Source organism: Globicephala melas, chromosome 10 (genome assembly GCF_963455315.2).
Source record: "Globicephala melas chromosome 10, mGloMel1.2, whole genome shotgun sequence".
NCBI classification, from domain to species: Eukaryota; Metazoa; Chordata; class Mammalia; order Artiodactyla; family Delphinidae; genus Globicephala; species Globicephala melas.
The window spans coordinates 56,013,485-56,026,686 of NC_083323.1; the positions used below are offsets into that span (position 1 = coordinate 56,013,485).

General features: G+C 36.3%; 1 long non-coding RNA gene across 1 annotated transcript in view; it reads right to left on the reverse strand.

Annotated features, from left to right (window-relative positions):
• The window catches only part of LOC132597912 (uncharacterized), a 451,325-nt gene that overhangs the window by 348,780 nt on the left and 89,343 nt on the right, over positions 1-13,202 (reverse strand). The window contains exon 4 of the long non-coding RNA XR_011377757.1: positions 2,015-2,124. This is a non-coding gene — a long non-coding RNA (uncharacterized lncRNA). The remainder of the gene's footprint in view (positions 1-2,014; positions 2,125-13,202) is intronic.

The following is a 13,202-nucleotide window of genomic DNA, read 5'->3' on the forward strand; positions in this document are numbered from 1 at the left end:
TTGTAAAAAAAAAAAAAAAGTAAATCAACTGAAAATAAACATCTTATTCTGCTAGCAGCTCAGAAGAACGTTTCCCATCCTTTCAATCAATCACAGCTTTCTGACAGTCCTCACCATCAGGATCAGTGCAGCATAATACTGAAAAATTCCTGCCATAGCCCAAAGGTCCCAAATGACCTTGGAAGATCAGATAATCCCTCTACTAAATGCCATCATCAAAAAATCATTACCTTTTTCCCTCAAAAACAAACTACCAACACTGGGAGAAAATCTACCTTAAATGAAAGCAAGACACTGATCATAAGAAGAATTTTCTTGAAAATGTCACTACTTTGCAATGGTTTTACTTTTCTTCCATACATGTGAGAAGGAAAATATGCAGGATTACACGTGTGCTGTCTTACCATGTCTCAAGTGACTCCAAGAAAGAGTCATACTTCAAAATAGAGGGAGTATTTCTATGTAAAACCCACATAATGGTAATTATGATCTTTTCTTTAGTTTTATAAAGCCAGCCCACCTCAGTGAATTCCTACATCCCAGATGGAAACTGAATCAGCTAAACAAAAAGAATAAAAGGTGGAGATGGGGCGCTAAATAAAATACCTTTTCCAAATTCTCCAGAATTCACCCATATGGAATATTTGAATTAAGCATTGAATACAGGAGCTTCTGAGGGAAATTCTCACTATTAGAGAAGCAGCAGACAAGGAAGCAAGAAGTGGTACCAATGGCCTCCCGCTTCCTCTACATTTTCCAACTTTAATCCCAAGGAAGAATGCCAAACTTCTTATTCTTTCCTGGAACGACAGAATCTCTACAGTGCCCCTGAAAGCAGCGATCCCGATAAGCAAAATGCCATTAAGCCTGAAAGCAGCAGTTTTATGGACAACATTTAAATTATTTCCATGCGCCCTCTGCTCACGCAGGATCAATCTCCGTGATTGGTGTATTATAATTTCCCCTGACTAAATTGGTCTCTCTCTTTTGCTTTTTCCCTCAAGGAACTCAATTTGCCAGCAAGGAGCCTTTCCTGCCGCCCTCTATTTTTCTTTTCATATTAACTGTAATACAAAGGACTAAAGTAAAACCCAAACTCAGAGATTCTCATTGTTAACCACTGGCAGACATTTTGAAAAGCTCCGAGCATATTTTATCCTACATTTCCATACATTTTTGTGTTAATTTCCAAGTCCAAGTTTTGGGACAAAAAAGCTCTTAGTATTAACAAGGAAACAACTTAGAGGGCAATAAAACTTAAGTTTACAAATTATTGTTCTATTTCTGATACAATGTTTAACATTTCAGATATTAGTCTTTAAACATAATTAAAAGAAAAGTGAACTTTAGAACCAGGTGCATTTTTTAATGTACTTGATATAGGAAATGGTAAAGGGGGAAGATGTTATTTAAATTCTAGTTCTGAAGCACATCTTTCCCGTAATTGTCATAGGAAATTGGAAAATTATACCAACTATCCCTTGATCCTAGACACTGTTTCACCAATAAATTTTTGCTTTCGTTTCATAATTTCCTTTAATATTTGTACGTCTTAAAGGCAATGGCCAAGTCTCTGTATTAAACAAAATGTATATGCCGTCAATGCCCCAGAATCTCTATGAATGAAGGTAATTATCTACAGAGGGGCAATGTGAAAACAAGATCCCCACCCCTTTCAAAAGTATCTCTATTTTCACGGTTTCATAGAATGCCATTTGCCATGTTATTCAAATCAAGTTGAAACATAAATGTGCTTAAGAGAAGTCATGTTCTGGCACTTCTCAAATTTTTCTGCGAGGCATCGCTGTTGAGGAGGAGACTGAAGAGTGAATACATACAGCCTGGCTCTGGAGGGCAGCTCCCAAAGAAACCCACTTCCAAACTTGAAATTTCTTTGAAATCTTGTGATATAGTTTTAAAATGCATGCAAATTGTGCCTACCGCTGCCTAAGGTATCTGTTTGATTTAATATGAAGATTAAAGTACTTATCTGGATCTACTGAGGCATGCTTACCTTTAAGCCATGAATGGTCATCAGCATGATGCTGTGAAGACGGGATCAGCAATGAGAGATGAAGTGCCTCAACTCTGGCGAGGAGTTGCTGCTCCAATGCGACTATAGGTCTAGGAGGAAAATGATGCCATAAGAAAGAAACAAGTGGCTAGAAGGAAAGCTTAAAGGGAAACAAAGTCAAACTTACTTCACGATTTGCCTAGGGTCAAAGAATGATGCTTAATAATTACAATGACTTGATTTAGAAGAACATGCTATTAGAAAATGAATGGAAAAAGACAAGGAATTAAACTGTTCTTGTAGCATAAAAAGAAGAGGTAATTTCTCATTCATTTGCACACTTTAAAAACGTAAAACTAAAGTTTTTAGTCTCTTGTTATATAGTAAAATAAAGTTACATAGCAAATCTCATTTTAATAAGATGTCTTTAATTACATGAGATTTAGCAGAATGTAGGTATAATTGTTTTGATGACATAGTTTATTAACAAAAGAAAAATTATGACATGCTAGTAGCATAAAGGAAGCTATATGCCATCATCCTTTAGGATCTAAATATTATTTGAATGGAAGTATTATTTTTAATTAAAATTCAGTGAAAACATATAAGATTTGTATTAAAGTGATATTATAGTGCTATCTTCAGGGGATAAAAATTTGAGTTTAAATATTATCTGAAAGTCAGGTCTCTTTTGGTTGAGAATATACACTATCATATATCTCTGAGATTCATACCTTTATATCATTAAGTTATACCTTATCAAAAACCATTTAATGAGATCAGTGCTTGCTGAGAATATACACTCTGGATGCTGCCTGATTATGCTAACGATTTGAAACACAGATTTTTAACCATACAAAGTAGAGCTGAAAATCTGAACATACATTCAATTGGAGCAATCAAACTTTTCTGGTTTCTCAGCCTCAACCTAATAGCTATGAGTAGTTGATTGCTTTTTCAAACTCTTTATTGTATAAGTTTTCACATATATACAACAGATAAATTCCCATGTACTGTCAACTTTAACAATTTTTCACCAATCTTGTTTCTTCCATCCAACCCACTGTTTTGTTTTGTTTTTACGGTTTGTTGTTGTTGTTGGAGTATTTTACAGCAAATCCCAGACATCATGCTGTATTACCCATAAATACTTCAATGTGTATATCTAATTGATTCTATATAATCTCCGTTGCCATTATAATGCAGTCCTTTAATGTCTTACTTTATTATGTCTCCTAGTAAATTTGTCAGTTGAATTTTACTGAATAGAGTGTATACGATTTAGTATCTCAATACTATTATTTCAGTGTAAATATTTAGTCTGGCCATACTTATACCATCCAAGTCTAATATTTTAATTGAATTTGGCAAATTCAGTTATGAACTGCACTAAAGGGCTTTTTTTGTTTTGCTTTTTTTGCAATATTAAATAGTCAAACCAGTAAAAACCACTTGTGGTTTTACCATCTGAAAAATAAGCATCTGAATGTGTATATACTGGACCAAATCAACCACATCATAGTCAACTTATATAGATGCCAGATTATGAAATCCTTAGAATAGCTGATTACTATTTAAGCAATTAGATTATGTCAAGATCACTTCAAACCAATAAAACACAGAGGCAGTAAGAGTGGAAAGAGAACTTTGGAATCCACACAAGCCTAGGTTCCAATCTCTACTCTGCTACTTAATTAATGCCTTTGTTAACTTCAGCTAGTTAGTATTCTGAGTCTCAATAACCTCATCTGTATTATGGGGATAAAAATGCCATTGTAACTATCATAAAACTTCTTTGAATTCAATGTATGTAAAGCATCTGCTATATGATAAATAAAATTCCTTCCTTAATAGCTTCCCAGTCAATAGTCAACAATGAGATGGAAACAACCTAAAAATTATCCTCAGTTCATATGTCTTTTAAAATCTTGTAGATTATTTCAAATACTAACTGTCCCATATAACTAACAATTAATAGATGGCACTCATTCAAAAATACATAATAATTTTTAAAATGTTTTCACTAGATAGATGTATGAATTTATTTGTTTCTCTCATGTTGGATAATACAGTAAAGAAAGATAATTAGCAGTCTCAACTTTACTTGGAATTAGTTGGTATGAAATACAACTCCTCATTCGTATTTTTCTCAGGTAAAGTACTTCAATGAGATGTGTCCTTTGGGGATCAAGAACTTTTTGAAGTGGTTATTATTAATCTTTAAATTCACAAATGAAGAAACCAAGACGCAAGGACACAATAAGGGTCAGAATAGAAACTAAGACTGTTGCCCAAAACTAAACACATTCCAGTAACTCATCTCTCCTCTACTTAATTGAGGATAGTTTGAAAAGCATTTTATTCCCCCCCACAAAAGTAGGAGAATACATTATCATGTATTTGGCTATGGTACTATTTTACTATATAATATTGGAATATCAAAACTAAATCCTGATGTAGCTATGCGACAATGACCTTGTGAAAATAGCATACAGACACGCATGCAAAAGCCCACCTGTTCTAATAATCCTACTATGCTTTTGCGGCTCCCTGAAACTCTCTTTGTTGATGAAGATGCTTTTTCATGCAGCAAGGTTGAGGGTTATTGATCTATAAAAGTCTTTATGATTCAGCTGCTGTGGAACTGTCTAGTGTCTGTGTCTCCAGAGTGTGATTTTCCACTGACACCAAGTTGATTCTTGGAAATTTACATGCTGTTATCCGTTTGACAATAAATTGCTGTGTAAATCCTTTATGCGATACACATGCAGGGCACTTTTTAATAACAAGCTATATATCTTAATGGCTAATCTGTCTTTTTTCTTTTTCTTTTTTTGGGGGGGTGGAGAGGGGGGTTGCTTTTGAAAACTGGCCTTAATCTGCTACAGAGGTCACTTATAAATTGAGCGCATAGGTTCTGTGTGAAGCAAGCAAGTTGTTTTAGCTTCAGACTTCACCCCAAAGTAATCATTGCATTGAGTTGCTTACCTGAGAAACTGACAAGATTCAGTTATTAATGATTTCTTTCTAAACGAGAAAACACATTTTAGGGCACAAGCGCCAAAACCAGATGGCCTGGTTGGAAACCTAGTTCTTCCATTTACTGGCTCTGAGATCTTGGGCAAGATGCCTAATTCTCTGTGCTTTCGGTCCCTCAGATGTGACACAAGGAAATACGTAAAACTGTTCCTACACCATAGGATTGTTGTGAGGATAAAATGAGTCAAAAACACTGGAAGTTCTTGAAGAGCACCTGATACATAATAGTTCTCAATAAATATGAATCATTGCTATCATAAACATATATAAAAGATCTGTCACATTATAAGTGCTAGATGCTTTCAAATATTTTAATCAATTTCATAGTAATATTAAAGTACATGTTTTTCCCCCTGTTATGCTAATAAATAAACCAAGACTCAGAGAGGTTACCTAACTTGCCTAAACTCACAGAGCTGGTAAGTGACTGAACTGAAGGTCGACTTGAAGAGCAAAGAGAACGGCAGGTGCACCCTGGAGACGCAAAGGTCAGCCCTCCAGGAGTCAGCTGACAGTATGCCATGTACTCACATTTCTCCAAAGGTTAGGGATTTTTTTTTAAAAGTCATTTTCTATACCAGTTAATATCAATATTGTAGTTTACTTTAAATGCAACTACAATAACTGCTAACTAATCTGACAATGAAAATATTTTAATGCATGTGTGGTTTTGCCAGTAGGGGCTGGCAGATGTAAGCAGGTAGATAGGCCACAGAACTTTCCTGGAGGGAAAATAAACTCACTAAGCAATGAGTTTAAAGTCAAGTTCTCTCCTCATATTCTTGGAGATGCCATTCCTCCTACTTGCCTGTGCTACTCCTTCCCACATTCTTGCACGTGGCTGGCTCTTTTTCATTCTTAAGCTCTAAGCTGAAATTCTCTCAGAAGAATGTCCTCTGACCAACCTATATGATCTCTCTATTACTCTTCATATCCCCACCCTCTTCATGCTACTGGAAGCCCTTGTCAGAATCTTCACATTAATCATATATTTACTTGCTTGTCGAATACTTCCCTGTTTATAGATCATGAGGAAATGGACTGTAGTAAATATTCAATAAATAAATGCATCAATGACCCACAAATATTTCGATTTCATCTCACATGTCTCAATATTCTGGTCTTAAAAATATGACTTCTAGTGTCCAAATGTAATACTTTGTTTATGGAACTCTTTGTTTTTTTGATATACCACTATAGCTTTAAAAAAATCACAATACTTAAGTATATAGCATTATAACTCACTTTAAAAATAAACCCCTAAATTAACCCTCCATTTTATATATTATTATGTAAAAGTGGATTAACTCTTTTTTACTCCATTAATGTAAAATATGTATTACAAATGACACGCTACAAAGAGTACATTGTAAAATGAGGACAATAACAGAACCGAATTCATAGGATAGTTAGGATGATTAGATCATGCATGGTAAGCACTTAGAATGAGGGCCAGCACATAGTAGCACTTGCGTAATTTACTGTTATTTTTTAAATGATGATGAAGATAGGTTTTCATGACCTTAGCATTGTCATTGCTTGGCATGTTTTAATAATGGTAAAAAAATCACCAATGCTACCCAACACTGTTTGGCATAAAATAGGTAGCCCATAACTATTCATTGTTTTCTGCAAGAGGCATACCTCAATTTAAGAAAATGTATAATATTAAATGTTAATAGTACAATTATTTTAATCAGAGAAAGATTACTCATCCTGTGAACATTATACATAGTTTTTGTTTTGTTTTGATTTTTTTTTTAATTATACCTTCCACAATTGGATACAATTCCTTTTGTAGAATGGTGACAACTGGACAGAAACATCAGTGTTGAGTACTGGGGCAGTGGGGAGATAGCATCGTGAACGAGCAGGCACACAACGTTTTTTAAAGAGGTATAGATCCACAACGTTTTTTAAAGAGGTATAGATCCTTTCAAGCGGATAGAGCATCACACAAATTATAATATAAATGAACAGAAAATGTGTTTCAATGTACCAAACTCTGATGTACATCAGCTTTTCAAGGACATATCAATTGGATCAAGCAGCATGACACCTGCTATTTAAGGAGTCAATACGTTGTGGAAGATGAAGGGCTGTTGTGATGATTTGAGCCACAGGAAGTGAAAAAACTATTAGTCCTTGTATCTCCCAATCTCCTCTCAGAGAACACAAAGGGAGTCTTTAAAGAAAGAATGGTTTGGGCAAGCAGTACTAAACAATCACTTCTCTTACTGTGTAATCTTAACATTAATTGCAAAGTCTATGTACTCTTCAGGTGTGGTGCATACAGGGGTTGGAAAACTTTTCTAAAAAGAGCCAGATGGAAAATATGTTAGGCTCTAGGGGCCATAAAGTCTCTGCCACAACTACTCAATCCTGCCATTGCAATAAAAAAGCAGCCACAGAGAATACATAAATGAAGGAGTGTGGTCGTGATACAATGAAACGTTATTTATACAACACTAGTGGGCCAGAATTCACCTGCAGGCTTGACTTCTGGGCTAGGGAATTAGCAAAACTAATGTTTCTTGAGTCATTGCCATATGTTCAGTCCACTGGAATATCTTTCACTTCCAAAATCTTTTTTGTTACTTTACACTCTGAGGTCACTCTCCTTACACATTGTGAAGATTAAATGAGATAATCCATGTTAAACGTCTGGGACAAAGTATCCAAAACAATTTAGCTCAATACATGTAGACCTGAAAGCTCGAATGAATTCTAGTTCTGCTACTTATTACTGTGTGGCCTTGGACAAGGTGCTTAACTTCTCTATACCTCAATCCTTTATGAAATGAGATAATATGAAATGAGATAATAACTACTTATTTCATAGGTTATTGAGAGAAAGTGAAAGAAGATGGATATAAATTGTTTAGAACAGTGCCTAGCACATGCTAAGGATTATATGAATGTCAACTATTATTATTATTATTACAGGTTCACAACTCTCAGGCACACTAAATACTGTTTTCTCCATTTAACTAAAAATCAGGAAGAGCAGCATTAGAATGTTATATTAAAGAATTAATTCTAGGAGAGCCAGGAAAGACAGAGACCAGGATGGGCTAGTTAGTTGCTCTAGGTGGTTAGTTGCTGGAGTTAGTTGGGGTTAAATTATGCAGAATGTTAAATAAGGCAAATATTTTGGACTTCATCTCCCAAAGAAGAGAGGAGTTGCCTAGGGAAATTGCTACTCTGGATCTGAATCTGATGAATGATGAATAGTCTGTCGGTGAAGCTGACAAGACTTTTAAAAACCATGTACAAAAGATTTCAGAAAATAAGAATTAAAAAAGCGAGGGCCCCAGAGTCTCATGCACTCCAAGTATCATGAGTACAATACTGACTGTTTTGCATGAATTTATGCACATGGAACCTGAATGGTTTTCCCCAGAGCTCCTATTGTCCTCCAGTTTACCTGGAATAGAGTGGAGAGGGGGCAGGGAAGAAGGGCTCAAAGCCAAAAACTAAAATCAGTTTTTTCCTAGAATGTAAGGACTGCAACAAGACGCTAAAGCCAAAAATGACCTAATTTTCTCACACAAGATGGAGGAAAAAGAAGAAAGTCTAGTATAGACACTAAAGCCATTGTAGCAAATACACAAGGGAATGGACAAGAAGGAGTAGGGTTATTCACATAAAGAGACAAACATCAAAGTGAAAGTCTAGGGCTTCCCTGGTGGCGCAGTGGTTGGGAGTCCACCTGCCGATGCAGGGGACACGGGTTCGTGACCCGGTCCGGGAAGATCCCACATGCCGCGGAGCGGCTGGGCCCGTGAGCCATGGCTGCTGAGCCTGTGCGTCCGGAGCCCGTGCTCCACAACGGGAGAGGCCACAACAGTGAGAGGCTCGCATACCGCAAAAAAAAAAAAAAAAAAAAAAAAAAAAAGTGAAAGTTTAAGGTATATCCATTTGCAATGGGCCAAACGAACAGCCGTCTACGTTTTACTCCAATGGCACCTGATAGTCCAGGACTATGTTTTTAAACGCAACCTCAAATTGATAACGGTAGGATCAGCAGAAGGCCAAAATGCACTAGAGTTCTAGATGACCAATAAACATCACTGGAGTAGCTGGCCCTGAGGTCCAGGTACATGTAGGAGTTTAGTTTAGATCTTATTTATCTAGAGTAGTGCCATCCAGAAGAGATATACTGCAACTCACGTGTGTAATTTAAGATTTTCTAGTACTCATCTTTTTAAAAGTAAAAAAAAGAAAGAAATTTTAAGGATGTATTTTATTTAACCCAACACGTCCAAAATATTATTTCAGCATGAAATCAATATAAAAAATTAATGAGATATTTTATATTCTTTTCTTCGCAATCCATGGTATATTTTACACTTATAGCACATCTTAATCCAGATGTTAAATTTTCACTGGTAATATTTGATCCATATTTAGATTTTAAAAGTGTACAGCTGGAAAACTAAACTTACAAACCCAAGTTGTTCCCAATGTATATACAAGTTTTCCAACAGTTGAATTGAATATTAGTTTTTAAACCTAAATTTATAATTAAGTAGAATTAAATGAAATTAAATTTGTATTCCTCAGTCACATTGTGACATGTCAAGTGCTTCATAGCCACGTGTAGCTAATGCCTACCATACTGAACAGCTTAGAAAACTAGAACTGGTTAGGGTTGGTCCTGGACACGCTCTCTAAAGGAAGAATACCAATTGTCTGAGGGAAAGAAATGCTTGAGAGATTGAATGTCCTTAGGATTTAGAGTCTTGTTCTTCAACCATTCAGTTGCATCATATTTTACCTGTGTTTATATCACAGTATTTAGTCTTTCCTGTTAATAGTGTGCTTTAAGTTGTAATTCTATCAAAATTGAAGGCAAAGAACTATCTTTTATAATTATTTTATGATATTTACAATGCTTACCATAGTGCATAAACATCATGATAAAGAAACAATCAATTCATTGATTTCATTCTTTATAAACAAATTAAATACTGAAGAGCCACAGGTTATTCTGATCCTTGAACCAGAGAAAAGTCTTATGGAAAGAAGGAAACGCTGGCTGATGAAGAGGGAAGATTTTCTAGATATGAGAATAGGACACAAAGGCTCACAATAAGCTAAATCTAGGGGTAGTGAGGTAAGGGGAGCATGAGGTAGTTGCCGTTTGGGTAGGATGGAGAGGATGAGACAGGATGTGGCTCAGAGGGTAGTCTACAGTATTGAGACCCATTCTTGAACCACTAAATTAAAATGGGACTTAATATAAAGGAGGAGCCATTGCACGTATATAAAAATAAAAGAAATGGAATAATCAAAATGGCACTGGAAGAAAATTAACTCTTGCTGTAATATATCAAATCCTGGAGAGGTACAGGCAGTTCTGGCGCTGTTGTTTGTATCTGTGGAAAAGAGTAAATCAGAAGATGCTGCAGTTAATGCTATTAAAACTGGCCCAGGAATAATAGAGTACTCATTTAAAACTGTTCATGGAATTTCCAAATGTGGCTAAACTCTAGCAAGAGCTATTTTAAACACTGTGTAAATCTGGCTCCAAAGTTTTGTGTGAGGTACCCTACCCAACTGCTCATATTGCTGAAAATGCCTGGAGTCATTTCTGAACATTCACATAGCTTATTTAAATACCTACTTTTCATATATCAACAGATTTTTTCCAGTGGAGGAAATGGGGGCAATGCAGTTCGGGGACCTTGCAACCCCTCCAGAATGAGCACTGCTTGACAGTCTGTGAATGATTTAATAGTGAGACAGACACGGTTTGTAAGGCCAATAATTTCCGTCTCTGCAACTTTTTGAAATATAAACACATGTGATGAATTGCGTGTGGACTGATGAACTATCTGAGCAACTCTACTGAACAAGGATTCAAGAAACGACATGGCAAAGATCTGCTCTAGATTGAATTATGGAATCGTTTTTAATTGAACCTTATTTATTTTGCTGAGGGTAGGCAGTGCCCTGTCCTGCAAAACCACAAGGAACCCAGGGATCTCTGGCACAAGGAGATTGGTTTCCCACCTTTGTAGCCGAGGAGAGCTGCACTTAGGCTCAAGCAAACAATTCACCTGGAACTTCCCCTTTTCCGAATGTTATGACTCAGTCAGGCAAGATCTCAGCTGAAGAGTAACACAAGCTGACTTTCAGGATATTCCTATCAACATTTGGACTCCTTTCCATGCCGGCTCCTACTCACAAAGTTTGCAGTGCCTCAGGTCACTCTCACTGAACAACGCCCCCTCTAATAACCCCCACACTACACCCTACCGACATCACAATTTACCATTTCTGTCCACCAATCTCTTCACTTTCAGATAAGCTAATCCTTGCTAATAGGCTTGTTGCTTTGTTACTTTTTACTAATCCTAGACAAGATAATGTCTTAACCGGGTTAACATGTACCAAGACCTTTAGGTGATCACTAACAGGGAATTACAGAGATCAGCAACAAGCCATTTGTAAAGACAAATTGAGTAGACTGGGTTCGTTGGTATCCTACAAATAATACTTACTGGGCAGACACCTTCACCAGGTACATCTAGGAGGAACTCTGCCCAAATCCTGATGTGTATGCTCTACACAGTTCATCTAGACAATAAATATGAACCGACTACCTAACGTATAGTGGACACTATGCTAGATACTGACATACAAAGGCCAGTAAGACGTGGTTGGTGTTCTCAAGTCGCCATCAAGCATGGTAAACAAACATATTAAATAATAATTACAACATAATAAGTCCCAATGATCAAAGTCCAGTGAGGACCCAGAGGAGGGAAAAATCAACACTTTCTGGAAGATTAGTGAAAGATTTTATGGGGGAGGTGAAAACTGGGCTGAGTCTTAAAGAATGAGTAAATGAGCAAGAGTTACTAAGGAAAATGAAGAAAGGGAGCTTATATAGGCAGCTGAGGTTGGGAGAAAAGAGGATGGGAGAGGCAGGGCAGGAAGGGGAGAGAGGGAGGGAGAAAGAAACGGACAGATTCCCAGGAGATTTTATCTGACCAAATAAAATTGGGGCAAGGAAATGGAGAAGCTGGCGATTAAAGTTCTTCTCTCTACCCCCCGAGGGAATATTCTCTTCACAGTAAGAAGAATAACAAAAGAGAGGAAATAGAATTTTCTGAAAGAATTTGAAATGAATTTACATCTAACCCCAATGGGTTTTGTTATAAAGCAACTTTACTTCCTTCTTGGTCTCAATATATCCAGTTACTAGAATTGCCTTAAGATGAATTCGCATGCCTTTTTTCTAATACATAGACGGAAAATACTTTGTAACTCTAACAATGATTATTGATTAAGTCAAAATTTCCTTTGGTGAAATATTATTAAATACTGTATATTTCAAAGAGAACATTTAAGTCATTTTTATATACTCATAATAAAATAGCAACTAATGCTATGCACTGGATGCTATATAAGCACTAAACATATATTAACTTATTTAATCCTCACAAGTATACACAAGGTATTTCTAAAATCTCCATTTTATAGATGAGGATTCTCAGGCACAGATAGGTAAAGTGCTTGTTCAAGATCACACAGTGGATAAGTGGGAGGGGGCAGAGCTAGGATTCAAACCCAGGTGGTCTGTTTCCAGAGTCTAGGTTTTAATTACCAGACCATACTATTTCTTGTAACGATGGAAATGGAATTACCAAATGTACCAACTCTGACAAAACAGAGAATCTGGACAAAACTTTTAAAGAGTTATATCATCCAGTATTCATGTCTATAGCAAAATGCCTATCGTATGCTGATCTGACAGTCTAGTAAGATAGTTTCCATTCATAAAGACTGTGATGGGAATGAACAATGAAGTTATATTTAAGTGAATGTGATTAAACTCTGAAAATGAATCATCTCTAACTCAGAAGCATTTATTTGTGTTACCATTTTGTCGTAGTAGATAAAAAAAACCTTAAACCATTCCAGTCACTAAATAATGACCCTCCCTAGGGTGACAAAGGCGTAGCCTCTCCCTATTTAAGTAAATGCTGACAGCAGAACCTGCAGTAATTGGAGCCAGATGGTTTAGAAGAGGGAGACTTCTCTGCTCTGAAATGGAAAACACTTCCATGAAACTTGAGGCATGGGCTTCCACCCCAAATACATCTTTGCCAATTTCTATGTATGCACATGTGTATGC